The sequence below is a fragment of the Protopterus annectens genome, chromosome 4.part0 (genome assembly GCF_019279795.1).
Source record: "Protopterus annectens isolate FY-2018-M chromosome 4.part0, PAN1.0, whole genome shotgun sequence".
Taxonomy (NCBI): domain Eukaryota; kingdom Metazoa; phylum Chordata; order Ceratodontiformes; family Protopteridae; genus Protopterus; species Protopterus annectens.
The window spans coordinates 1,235,545,441-1,235,558,162 of NC_056733.1; positions in this window are offsets into that span (position 1 = coordinate 1,235,545,441).

The following is a 12,722-nucleotide window of genomic DNA, read 5'->3' on the forward strand; positions in this document are numbered from 1 at the left end:
GAGATGAGAAATTTATCCCTAGATGTGTGTGCAGTAAGCAAATGAATGTACATGCATACTCTGAAAACTGATGATCCATCAATGATTTGTTTATGCTCAATGTTTGTAAGGGTATAATCCATCTCCTTATGACCCAGAACTGAGTAAGTGACCAGTGAAACTGGATAGATAGATGGAGAGATGGATTGATGGATTGATGGATATATGAATAATTATTTATTCTGACCAGAAGAAGTGTAGTATGCATTAGTGATGAAATTAAAATTATTCTTGAACTTTAACAGGATTTTAAGTATACATTTTTTGTAGAAATAAAACAATGTATTTTTCTTCCTAACTGTCTTGTTTTCCATAAAATGTCACCATTTTTCTAAACACACATGTTTCTTGGATGTCAGATTAGAAAATAAAGATTTGATTTAGTTGCATCTTACCAGGTAATAGAAATATTAAAAGTATGCTGATACAATAAAATGGGATCGGGTGACAGTTTGCCATTTGCTGCAGGATGAAGGCATATCAAGGGTAGGATTGCTTATAATATGAATAACTGAATGTAATAAGGTATAAAAAGAATTTTAATGTTGGATGGTTGAAGAGTTTTAGTGGGATTGGATCTTTAAATTAAACAGTACATCATGTGATTTTAATTCACTGTTTAAACTGTGTTTTTCAAAACAGATGTATCTGATTAAGTTTTACCGTTTGTAAGACAAAAACATTAATCTGGAATTTGAAATAAAACAGCTTTAACTCGGAGAACATGTATTTAGTTTGTGGGGACCTTCTAGTACTTGGAGTAAGTCTCTGGGTTTACTCATTTGTTGGTTGTTCTTATTATTACCTTGGACTGGTATATTAGTCTTATGCTATGGCTGCTGAAGTCCCCACTTCTCGCCACATTTGTTTTCAGGTAGTGGTGTTAATGATTTACAATGGACAGTGGGCAACCTTACATTACTCATCCAGCAGATGACCCAGAGACTGGATGACATTTCCCAGCAACAAGAATCAACTAGGACTAATGGAAGTATGGCTAGTTTGGATTCTAATATCTAGCTTGTAAGTAATCCTGCTAAGGTGGGACCTTTTCTACAACACCCTAATACTGCAGTGAATTAAATTAATTCAGTGAGGTATCACCCCTGGGTTGGTGATGTGCTGGTATTAAATGACTAGTTGCTGAATAAATATAGCTTCAACTATGATGCTCAACATAATGATGTCAATGACCTTTGTGAGACAATGAAAAAGCTGGACTATAAACTTTTAAAGTTAAAAAAATTGCAGCTCGAAAATACATATCTTCTCGAATTAATCCATGTAAAATTAATCCCAAAGAGACTCAGGATGAGGCGTTATACAACTGGTTTGGAAAGAAATTCTGCCCTCCATAGAGAACTCCTGGTGTTATTCAACAGGCAGGGTTGTGACTATATGGAGATGGTAGTGAGGCATAACACTAAGCTAGTTGAAAAATTAACCAACGATGTAAACATCGGCGGGGTCAAAACATCCTGCACCTGTTATTCAACAGGCAGGGATGTGACTATATTGAGGTGGTAGTGAGGCATAACACTAAGCTAGTTGAAAAATTAACCAATGATGTAAACATCCTTAATGATGAGAATGTGTGAGATGTAAGATATGCAGAGAATAAAGTTGAACATTGTCAAATTTTTGCTAGTATAGAGCAGCACGTAAATCAACAAAAAACTACAAAGATTAAAAAGCTTGAGTGGCATAGAGTAGACTACATGCAGGGAATTGGGTGCTGAGTTTTATGAACATGGGCTAAATTCATGGCTAGGCTTGTAAGGGTCTCAGGCCCAATAGTCTAGTAACTTCCTATGATCCTATAACTAGCATGCTCTCACCCACCAGACTCTCAGGTATGGGGTAGGTAAACTTTCAATCAGCCAAACTCAAAACAACCACCTTATCCCACTGATATCAATATAATGCTGAATGCAATGATGAGGGTAATGATTTTAACACATTACAAAATGAACGGAGAGTTTCTTATGATGAAGTGGATTTTATCCAGCTCAGATGTTTGCCCCAGAGGAACCAATGGAAAACCAGCAATGTATGCACTACCACCAGAAAGAACCAATGAAAATCGTATTTCATGAACAGGCCCCCACAATATGGCCAATTGGGCAGGTAGGCATATCTGATGAGAAAGTGGAACTCGGGGTTCAAAACATGAAGGACATTATTAACATTTCTTCAGTAGGCATGATTTTAATACTTTTTCTGCCGAGGCTTTTTCAAGCAACAATGAAGTCTGCATTGTTACCAACATGGAAGGTGATTTCAGTATTTATAACTTTATGGATGTGAACATTGATAGAACTTATACTAACTTGTTTGCAAAGGGAATTACGTTCTTTCCATCTAGGGAAGCAAAAATTACAGGGAATTTTCAAATAATGATTGATGAAATGCCCAATGTTAGTAGTACGTTGAGAATTTCTAGCATGTTCAATCAACCCTTACACATCACCAGCTACTTTTGTGAAGCTGTATGAGCCTGACTTCAGAAATTGTCTGGGGAAAAGGAATACATTTCAAATGCAAAATATGATATTTTGAAAATTCAGTTTATTAAAAGTCAAAAGTTAAGAGCAATGAAACCAGATTGGGGGGGGGGGTAACATTATGCATGTCATTGATTACATCACAGGTATATTTGATATTTTAGATGGAAATACATACGATATATCTAGAAAAAATGAATTAAATATTGCATATAACAAAATTAGAGGTCACCTTAGGGATACGTTTATAAACAGTAGGGAGAACTTGGATGAATATAATTATTTGAATGTGAACTCTCCATTTATTTCCACGATGTCTGGGGTACCCAAAATTCATGAGTTTGGAGAACCCACCCATACAGCCAATAATAGATGAGATGTGTTAAATAACATGTGCATGTGCCCAATATTTGGATGTCCACTTGAAACATTTACTTAAGGAAGAAATTCATTTGTGTAAAGATTCATGGCATTTTCTGGAAAAGATCAATAATCTTAAATTCAATGGGAATGATCTCTTCATAACCATAGATGTTAAAGATCTTTATACTGTTATCCCTCATATGTTAGGCATGACATGGTTTACTATCTTGTAAGAAAGGGGATAGTACAAGAAAAAGTTTATGTCCACGATGAAATGCTTTAAATAATATTAAAGAATAATTTTATATTTTTTGAAGGCAGTATATATTTGCAAAAAGAGGGTGTGGCAATGGGGTCACCATGTGGATCCCTGCTTGTGAATATCATCATGTTACAATGGAAACACCTGTACATGCACAATAGCCAATTTAGTAGCTTGTTTAGTCTTTATCTATGCTATCTTGATATTGTTATTATATGGCAGGACAGTAAGGAGAGATTGGGCAATGTTTGGACTATAGCAATGATAGTACAGATACAGATTTTCTCATCTTTACCCATAATATAAACTAGATACAGATAGCATATCTTGATGTATTACTTGAAAAGGACTTTAGTAAAGGGAGATAATCATCCTGAATATATAGAAAACCTGCATACTCGAATACTTTATTACATTTTTCCAAGTTCACAACCATATGTACAGAAGAAGGCAGATATTAAGGGGCAGCTGTTTAGAGCTGCCCGGATAACCACACTTGACCACCAGCTTCACGATGAATGTTGTACATTACTGAACATGTTTTGGAAAAGGGGTTATATGAGACATGTAGTTGAGAAATTAGTAGTAGAAGTTACAGCAAAAAGGAATTGTGGTTATTTTTTACCCATTTTAAGCAACTTGGAAAAGGAAATCAACACAAGGGAGTGTACAATCCCGATAAGTAAAACGGAAGATAACCAGAACACACACATACTAATGTCTTCATCACCGCTTTTAATTTGGAAAGTGGGACTATAAGGTGTATTTTGAACAAAAATAGGAACTTGCTGCAAGAAAACATAAATTGTTTTGAAAATCTGGTGGAGGCACCTGCTATAGTATATAAGAAGGGATGCAATTTGAATAACTAGTTCAAATCCACCAGTGTATCAATCAGTAGCATCTCTAGTATGAAAAAATGTGGAAGATGCAGTTTATTTAGGCATACACCAGTATGTGAAAATGCATTTATTAATAATTTAAAAGGCAAATATTAATGTGACACTACTGGTACTGTATATGGAGCAGTATGCCAACTCTGCCAGAGATTTTATATGGGAAAAATGGAGCACAGGCTTTGTGATCATATATATAAACGCATGTATGATATCAGGAAAGAGAAAACTACAAATGCATTTTGCAGACATGTAGAGATAATTTTAGACATTTTTTTCAAATTTGTAGCATTGGAACTAATAGGGGAAAATCCCTGAGGAGGTCCACGGTCAATTATTTTGGGAAAAACATGAACTACATTGACAGTTGTTATTATAGCAATAACCCACGCCTGGGCCCAAACAAAGACAACCGTGGGTAAATCCTGCATTACCCACACCCAGAAGTGGGTTATTGCTATTATACTATGACATTATTTAAGAAAAGAAATAATTACTTTTCTTAAATAATGGCATTGTATAATGCCTCTTTGCTGCCCTTCCGCAGCTGTCTGGTATCCGCGGCAGTTCTGATGTACTGCGCATGCCTACACAGTACATCAGAGCTGTGGCCAAAAGCAATGGAGAAAGCAAGATCTCCGTTGCTTTTTATTAGCTATGTTAAATGGGTTTAACATAGCGAGACAGCTTTAAAATAAGCAACAGAGATGTCCGTTGCTTATTTTAAAGATGTCTCGCTATGTTAAACCCATTTAACATAGAACAGTAAAGCAATGGAGATCTTGCTTTCTCGTTTAAACCTGTCTCGCTATGTTAAATGGGTTTAACATAGCGAGACACCTTTAAAATAAGCAATGGAGATCTCCGTTGCTTATTTTAAAGCTGTCTCACTATGGTAAACCCATTTAACATAGCAAGACAGGTTTATAAAAAAAAGCAACGGAGAAAGCAAGATCTCCATTGCTTTTTACACACTGTGTCGCTATGTTAAAGGAGTTTAACATAGCGAGACAGCTTTAAAAAAAGCAAAGGAGATCTCCATTGCTTTTTATAAACCTTTGTCGCTATGTTAATCTCTTTTAACATAGCGAGACAGTGTGTTTTAAAAGAGACTTATACTAATGGAAAAGGTCCGGGCGACTAACTCATAAAATACTTACTGAACAGAGTGCTTATGAGACATGACCACTCTTATCAATACCACATCTAGGATCTCCAAGTGGTGCCATCTTTGTTAAAATATAGATATTCTGCAAAAAATTCCATAAAATAAGGGCAGTTTTATTTACAGTAAACCCATTTTCCACAACAAATAAGACAACACATTTCTATATATTTCATGTTTTAAGGCTCTCAGAGGAATTTGCAGTTCAGTGCTGAGAACTCCTCTTGTCAGGAACAAGTCAAAGTCAATAATCCAGCACACAGTCATACCATTTAAAGACTAAGTAATCCATTCATTATGTTCAGATAAACTCTCAGGTGATCTTTAGATAACCCTCACTGTTTCCTTCTCATAATGAACCCCACTAGAGTTTCAACTCTAGGACTAGATCCCCTGATAAACAAATATCTCTGATAATCCACCTCTAATCCATCTTTTTATGAGAAGGTTGCATGGCCTCCTCCACTTGGTCAGGTGTATGGGAACCTTCTTTGCGAATGCCCTAAGACTCAAAATAATTTTCCACCCTTTGATCAAACCAGTTAGCCGAAATTGGTAATAATGAATTAGCAAAATTTCGGAAATGGTAAGACAGAATCGACATTTGAACACCAGAAGTTCCAATACTGAAAGTCAGTGTTACTGATAATGTTTTTGCAGGGGGGAAACCCCCTCTGCACCCTCCATGTCAGGGGCTGCACCCTCCCACATCCCCTGTGTATTATATATTCCAGCTCCAAGAACGCACTACAGTGAGAAAAGGCTACATTTCCCGATCTTCACTGTAGTGCAATCTGTTATCAAAATGTCAATTCTACATTATGCACACTACCATTTGCTAATCAGGAATCAAACATTTTCCAGATCAGCATTCTGAGAACTTGAAAACTGCCTTTTGGCCTTCCAAGCTTCATGTAAGTGCTGATCTAAATTTTGATAGTAAACCTATGTGTGTGTATATATATATATATATATATATATATATATATATATATATATATATATATATATATATATATATATATATATATATATATATATATATATATATATATATATATATATATATATATATATATATATATATATATATATATATATATATATAAAGTATGCATATATGTATATATTAGATATATATATAGCTCCTCACTAAAATTGAACACTCAAAAGAGCAAATGTTTGAATATTCTGTCTGGATTGCCAAAAGACAGAAGATCGAACAATGTAGGCCATTATTGTGCAGGATCATGGTACAGTGGGTATTGGGGTTTTGCCCCTTTTGCCACTATAGCACAATCTTAGGGCATGTATATATAATTAGCAGGGAGGTATGGGTAGTGTAGTGAATCTTGCACCCCATCAAAAAAGCAGAATTTTTTGGTCCTGGTGTAGAGGTTGAGATATGTATATATATATATATATATATATATATATATATATATATATATATATATATATATATATATATATAGCTATGTTATATAACACCCCCACACACACATATCTATCTATATCTATATCTATATATATATATATATATATATATATATATATATATATATATATATATATACATACATATCTATCTGTCGGTCTGTCTGTCTATCTATCTATCTATCTGTCTATCCATATATATAAATATATGGTTCCCACACAAAAGATGAAACACCGAAACACTCCAAAGAGCAAATGTTAGAACTTCAAGCCTGGAAAATTACTTTGTTTTACAAACTAGTGAGGAAATGTGTATTACTTTCTAGTGTTTTGCATCTTTTCTCAAGATAAGCATTTTCTTACATGAGCTCTTGATATCTTGAGTTAACTTTATATGACATGAGATTGTTTTTTCACAAATGTATGATCAACAATGATTTGGGCCTAAACATTTAAAGCAAATCCACTGAGATATAATTCATCATTTTCCTCCTCCTCAAAATCCCAGTAGGAATTTAATTCTGCCTGCTTCTGTAAACCCATAAACAAGTGATGTGGGTACTTTGCCCCCTATATTCTCCCTATCTTTTATAAACATGCTCCAGTATAAGATCATTTCTATGGGCTGGGGCCAAACTCAGGGAAATGAGATTTCAATGATTTTTACCCTTGATGAGCATGACTGCACCATTCAACAGCATTTATGCTTAAGATAACAGAAATGTTTCTGGTCCAGGTGACTCAGGTTGGATTACTAGCTCATGTGTCTAAGGCGGCTGGCAGGTAGTGATTGTCATGCCTATCTGAGGAGGGTAGAATGTTCACCTAGACATTCCCTGTGGGGAGGGGGGGTTGTCATATCCAGAAAGGAGTAGCCCTCTGAAAGAAATGGATGAGTACAGTGGAGAGGAAGGGGAGACAAGGGTTGATCATAAAAGGCCCCCCCCAAAGAAGTCGACAGCATGCACCCACCAGCATGCCCTTAAGGATCCTCAATGGCCTCAGCTCCGAATCTCAAAGTCTAGAGGTGGACAAAGGAGCTGGTAGACCTGATGAGTGACAGGGGCACTACGATCACCAGAATGTATGAAGTATGGGGGGCAAATAACATCAATTATATCATCCTTATAATTGAACACGTTTTTAGCTTTATTACATACATTGTATGAAAATGCATTTAACTATATCTCCTTGCAATATAAGAAAAAAGTACAATTTATATCACCTTTTTCTCTACTTCTAAATTGTCTGAGAAAATTACAGAGCAGCTTGAACATGCTGCATATATGTTGCTTTTGACTAAACCATAGGAAGTATTTTGCAAGATGCTTATGCATATATGCTCAGACAGCTACTGTTACTGAATTACTGAATGTTTAAACTCAAGCCGAATTGCTGACACACTTTGAGTTATACCTGCTTCAGTAAAAATTTTAATTCCTTTAATGGAGTTGACAGCTGATAAGAAAATCACATCATTTGTTCAGATCCATAAATAAGAAGGTATATATAGCGTTCTCATCTTTAATTTCTAATAGAGTGTAATGACTGTTGTTAATACCTGATCAATGAAAGAAATCTCACTAACATATCACTGCATACTAATTAATTTGCAAAAGATCATAGCTTATGTTTAATATTTTAAATGATATTAATATGTATATGAATATATAAGAAATAAAACAATCACATTGTTTAGTTCATCACATCTTCAATTACAGCTATAAGTTGTGTTCCATATGTAAGTAAGCTTGTCCTTGAAAATGCATCATCTTTAATTACATGATTCCAGGACAACAGAATAAAACTCATCACTTCAGATATATGAATATGAATAACACTGAAGTGTAATTATTTATTTTCTTGCATTTGTTAACCAGCATACAGTACAGATCCACATCAGCCTTTTTCAGATTCTGCTTGAGGAAATCAAATGCTGGACTACATCAACAGTAGCTTTTTAGTTCACAGACCTGGGCTAAATGCCAGAATAATATTTATTTTATTTATGATATTTAAAATGGCTTTAACAGAAAATTTGAAGTCAAGCAATATTTAAAATTAGAGTACATTTTCTATAACCTAACAGCATTCTGTATTAACCAATGAAGATATTTTGATTTTTATTCATGCTAGGATATGTTCAGTCCCAGTGAAGTTATTATGATAGAGATGCAGGGAATAAAAAGGTGGCTAAAATAGCTAAATAAAAAGATGGGGAGGATTGGGGATGCCTGACTGTAAGAAGTGTTTTAAAGAGTCTATCTGCTATTATAGAAAATCCACTTCATCAACCTGGAAAAATACAAGATAACTTTGCTGAAAACAGATGTTTTCAAACGTTCACATCACCACAATTTTACTCTGGAAAAGGAGATGTTTGGCCACCATGGGAGAATTTGTCCTTTTCCCCACTATGGTGTAATCTAAGAGTTAATATATTTAGTTAGGAAGGTGGGTTTGATATGCTCCGGTGTGTTTCTTTTTACCTGGTGGCCAGTTGTCTCCTTTCCCAGATTAAGACTCCGATTATGTGAATTTCAAAAGCATTAGTTTTTGGCAAAGTTGTCTTGTCTTTTTGCAGTTCACTGAAGTAGGTTTTCGATAATAACAGGTAGACCCATTTTAAGACCTTAGGAAGGCCAGGTTGAACAAGAGAAGGATAACTAGTGTGAGATTGTTAAAGAGGACTTCTGAGTTGTGGATGACAGAAGGATATAGAGATGAGACATTTAGAAAGGGCAGATTAATGATTGCATAGAATAATTCTAATTTTAAAATACAAGGTAAAACACTGAACTGTAGAATATGGAGAAGAAGGAGAAGGTTGATAAGGTAAATGATCGGGTATACAAAGAGCAGGCAGAGTACAGGTGGAGATTTGTAAGTTGGGGTGTAGGGATGGAAAGATTTTGTCTAAAGGTAATGAAAGAATACTATTTGTGCAGCTGAAATTGGCTGGTAAGGGCTGGTTAGTAGGGGTTAGTATTCTGCATTCAATTTGGGTAGAAGCAATAGGTACCAGCACTCACAGAAAAAAGAATATGCAACTAGAATGTAAATGTGGAAAGATATATGCATGGTTAGTTGAGAATAAATATGTATAGATAGTGAAGAAATTAAGATTAATGTGGAAAATCTTGGGGGGTGTATTTATATCTGAAGTATAAAGAAATGAGGAGTTGAGACAGTATAAGAGATTAAAAGCCACAGCCATTACTGGATCAGTATATGAGATTATTGCATAGGTGGTTCAGAGCTCCCCTTTAGTTACAGAGATGTTGGAAGGTGGTGGAGTGAAAATGTTGGATATGAGCTGAGAAAGAGGCAGGAAATCTGCATACAATTTGGGAGTAACAGGCAGTTAAACATTGATGTAACTGTTCACAGAGGAAAGAGATAAAGTGTAAAAGAAGCAAGTCTCAGAATGTCAGATGCTTATATTGTTGTGGCTAGATGGAAAGAGTAGGAGAAAAGGTAGGTTTGGCATAATGATTAAAGTCTTCATCTCATGTACACAAGGTACAAGGTTTGATCTTGACTGCAGGTTATTCAGGGCAGTAACCTATTATTCACCTAGTTACTAGAGAAAGTGTAGCTACTGTACATGGGAGGATGGGTAAAGAGTCTTATAGCTAAAGGCTGGAAGGGTCAGATAAGATGAAGAGAAGTGATGATGACGGTCACTAATTTGAGAACATATAGGTATGTGCTTGTAGCCTATGGAGAAAAAAACTATAAGAATGGGAGAAAATGCTGGGCAAATATAAATTTTGATAATATTAATAATTAAGTTGACCGTGTCAGTTTCTAAGGAGTAGGGTAGATGTCACAATGTATGCCTCATGCTACACTGGAGTACATAAAGCCTTATAGGATGAAGATAAGACTTAGTGGTAGCCTTTTATAAAGGAGGGTGGGGTTGGGCTAAACAAAAGCGCAAATTAATTTTATGGTTTAAATTTAAAGGTTGTAATATGTATGCAATAAAGAATGTTAATTACCTTATATAAGGCATACCTCAGTCTATATTATTATTGTAAAATGAGGTTGATAACAAAAGGAGAAAAATGTTTTGGTCTTTTGAGTGATGACAGCATTGTATGTTTTGAATTGTTCAATAAAAATATAAAAACAATACCACTGAAAGTAAATTCATGGACCACACCAAAATCAAAAACTCTTCAACTGTAATGCCTTTAGTTCTATGCTTATTTGGAGACATATATTTGGGTATAAGCCATTTACATTTTTGTTGTGATATCCCTATATACTACATTCCACATCAACATCTTACCAGGTATCTGACATACTTTCTATCACAAGTAATACTTCTTCTGCCATCATATTTTTGACTCACTGTACTATTTTTTCCTTCTTTTAAATATTTGTAAATGCATAATTTTTGCATGCACAGCATCCTTGTTCATTTAACCATTAGTTGTAAATAAGTACTTACATAAACTTTATATATTAGAAGCAATCAAGAAGCTGAATTCAGTGTATTGTATCAAAATTCCACACAATGTGTGTGTGTGTGTGTGTGTGTGTGTGTGTGTGTGTGTGTGTGTGTGTGTGTACACACACACATACATCCACACACATATACTTATAGGAGATACCCTCACAATGATGTGATACCCCAGAACAACAAGCACAGAACATTGTTTCTAATACCATCAGAATCATAAAGTTTGGACATAAACTTCCTTACATGTGGACTTAAAGGCTGCTTGCCCTCATTTGCCAGTTACAATAACTATATAAAGGGAATAGTCACTTTTGCCATTCCTGTAGTTATAAATTTTAACATTGAAATGGTCAAACATCCACAAATTGATTTATTAAGCACTTTCATTACTTACAATATCAAACAGAACATCTTCAAAATGGAACAAAAAAAGCTTAATAAATTGACTTCTGAACTGTTGGCCATGTCAAAGTTATTTTGTTTTCTACAGTGCTTATTTTACCATTAGTGAAATCGTTATTGTGATTATTGTATTTATAAATCTTAGTGTAGTACTTACAATTTTGTTAACTTCTGATAAATACTGTTTTTATGTACTTATTTAATGGTTGTGTAGTTGCAGTTAATGTCCTAAAATCATTAGCAAGAGCCATGTAAGGTGAGAAAGAGCACAGAGCTAGTGCTTGTCCCAGATCTTATACTACAGGCCCCTCCCAAGACTAAAAAATAACCCAAGAGCAGTGAAGTAATAACGTATATAACTGCATAGTTGGACTGCTCCATGTATGCAGTATAAATGCCGATGGGAATTTCACAAACCTTGGTGTCACAGTCTACAGCATGCAGTATGAATGAAGATTTACAGTGATAAAAATATAAACATGCTATGCAAAACACTGCATCTCTGCATCCAGTGTCCATGAACTAGCATACCTCCCAACTCTTAGTGCAAGAAATTTGGACAAAGCCAGAAAGAAGGGGGGGGGGGGGCAAAGGCCCAAAAATAGGGACAGAATTTAAATATTGCTTCTATTAACTTAGTTGCTGGAATAACAGGTTTTACATTATTATGCATTTTCTGAAGGATATAAAGTCTAAAACTCAAATGCTTGTCATTATTTAGTACTATTTAGTGACTTCAATCCTCAATGATTTACTAGAAGACCATACATTTTCTGAGGAACAGAGCAAAAATATGATGCAAAAATCTGGACATTCTGTAAAAAAATCTATACAACTGAGAGCTATGTGAACTGGTAATGCCTTGCTCAGCATAACAGAGCTGAAGAAGTACAGGCCCAAATTTGGGATTGAGATATTTTGGAACATTACTAAAGAACAAAGGATGGCAACAGTACATCTCACAGTGGAACAGTTACCTGAAGCAGCCTCTAACAATCAATCTTGGACTGAGCTCAAAAAGGGTCAGCTGCAACTACTTCTATAATATGAATTTAATAGGTTCTGGTATTGACTGGACAGCACCAAGCTAACAGTAGGTTCAATCAAAACAAAATCTATACTGTTGGGACCACCTAAAGGTTACAAAAATTATATTGATTAGGTCTATGGACCCCCATGATCA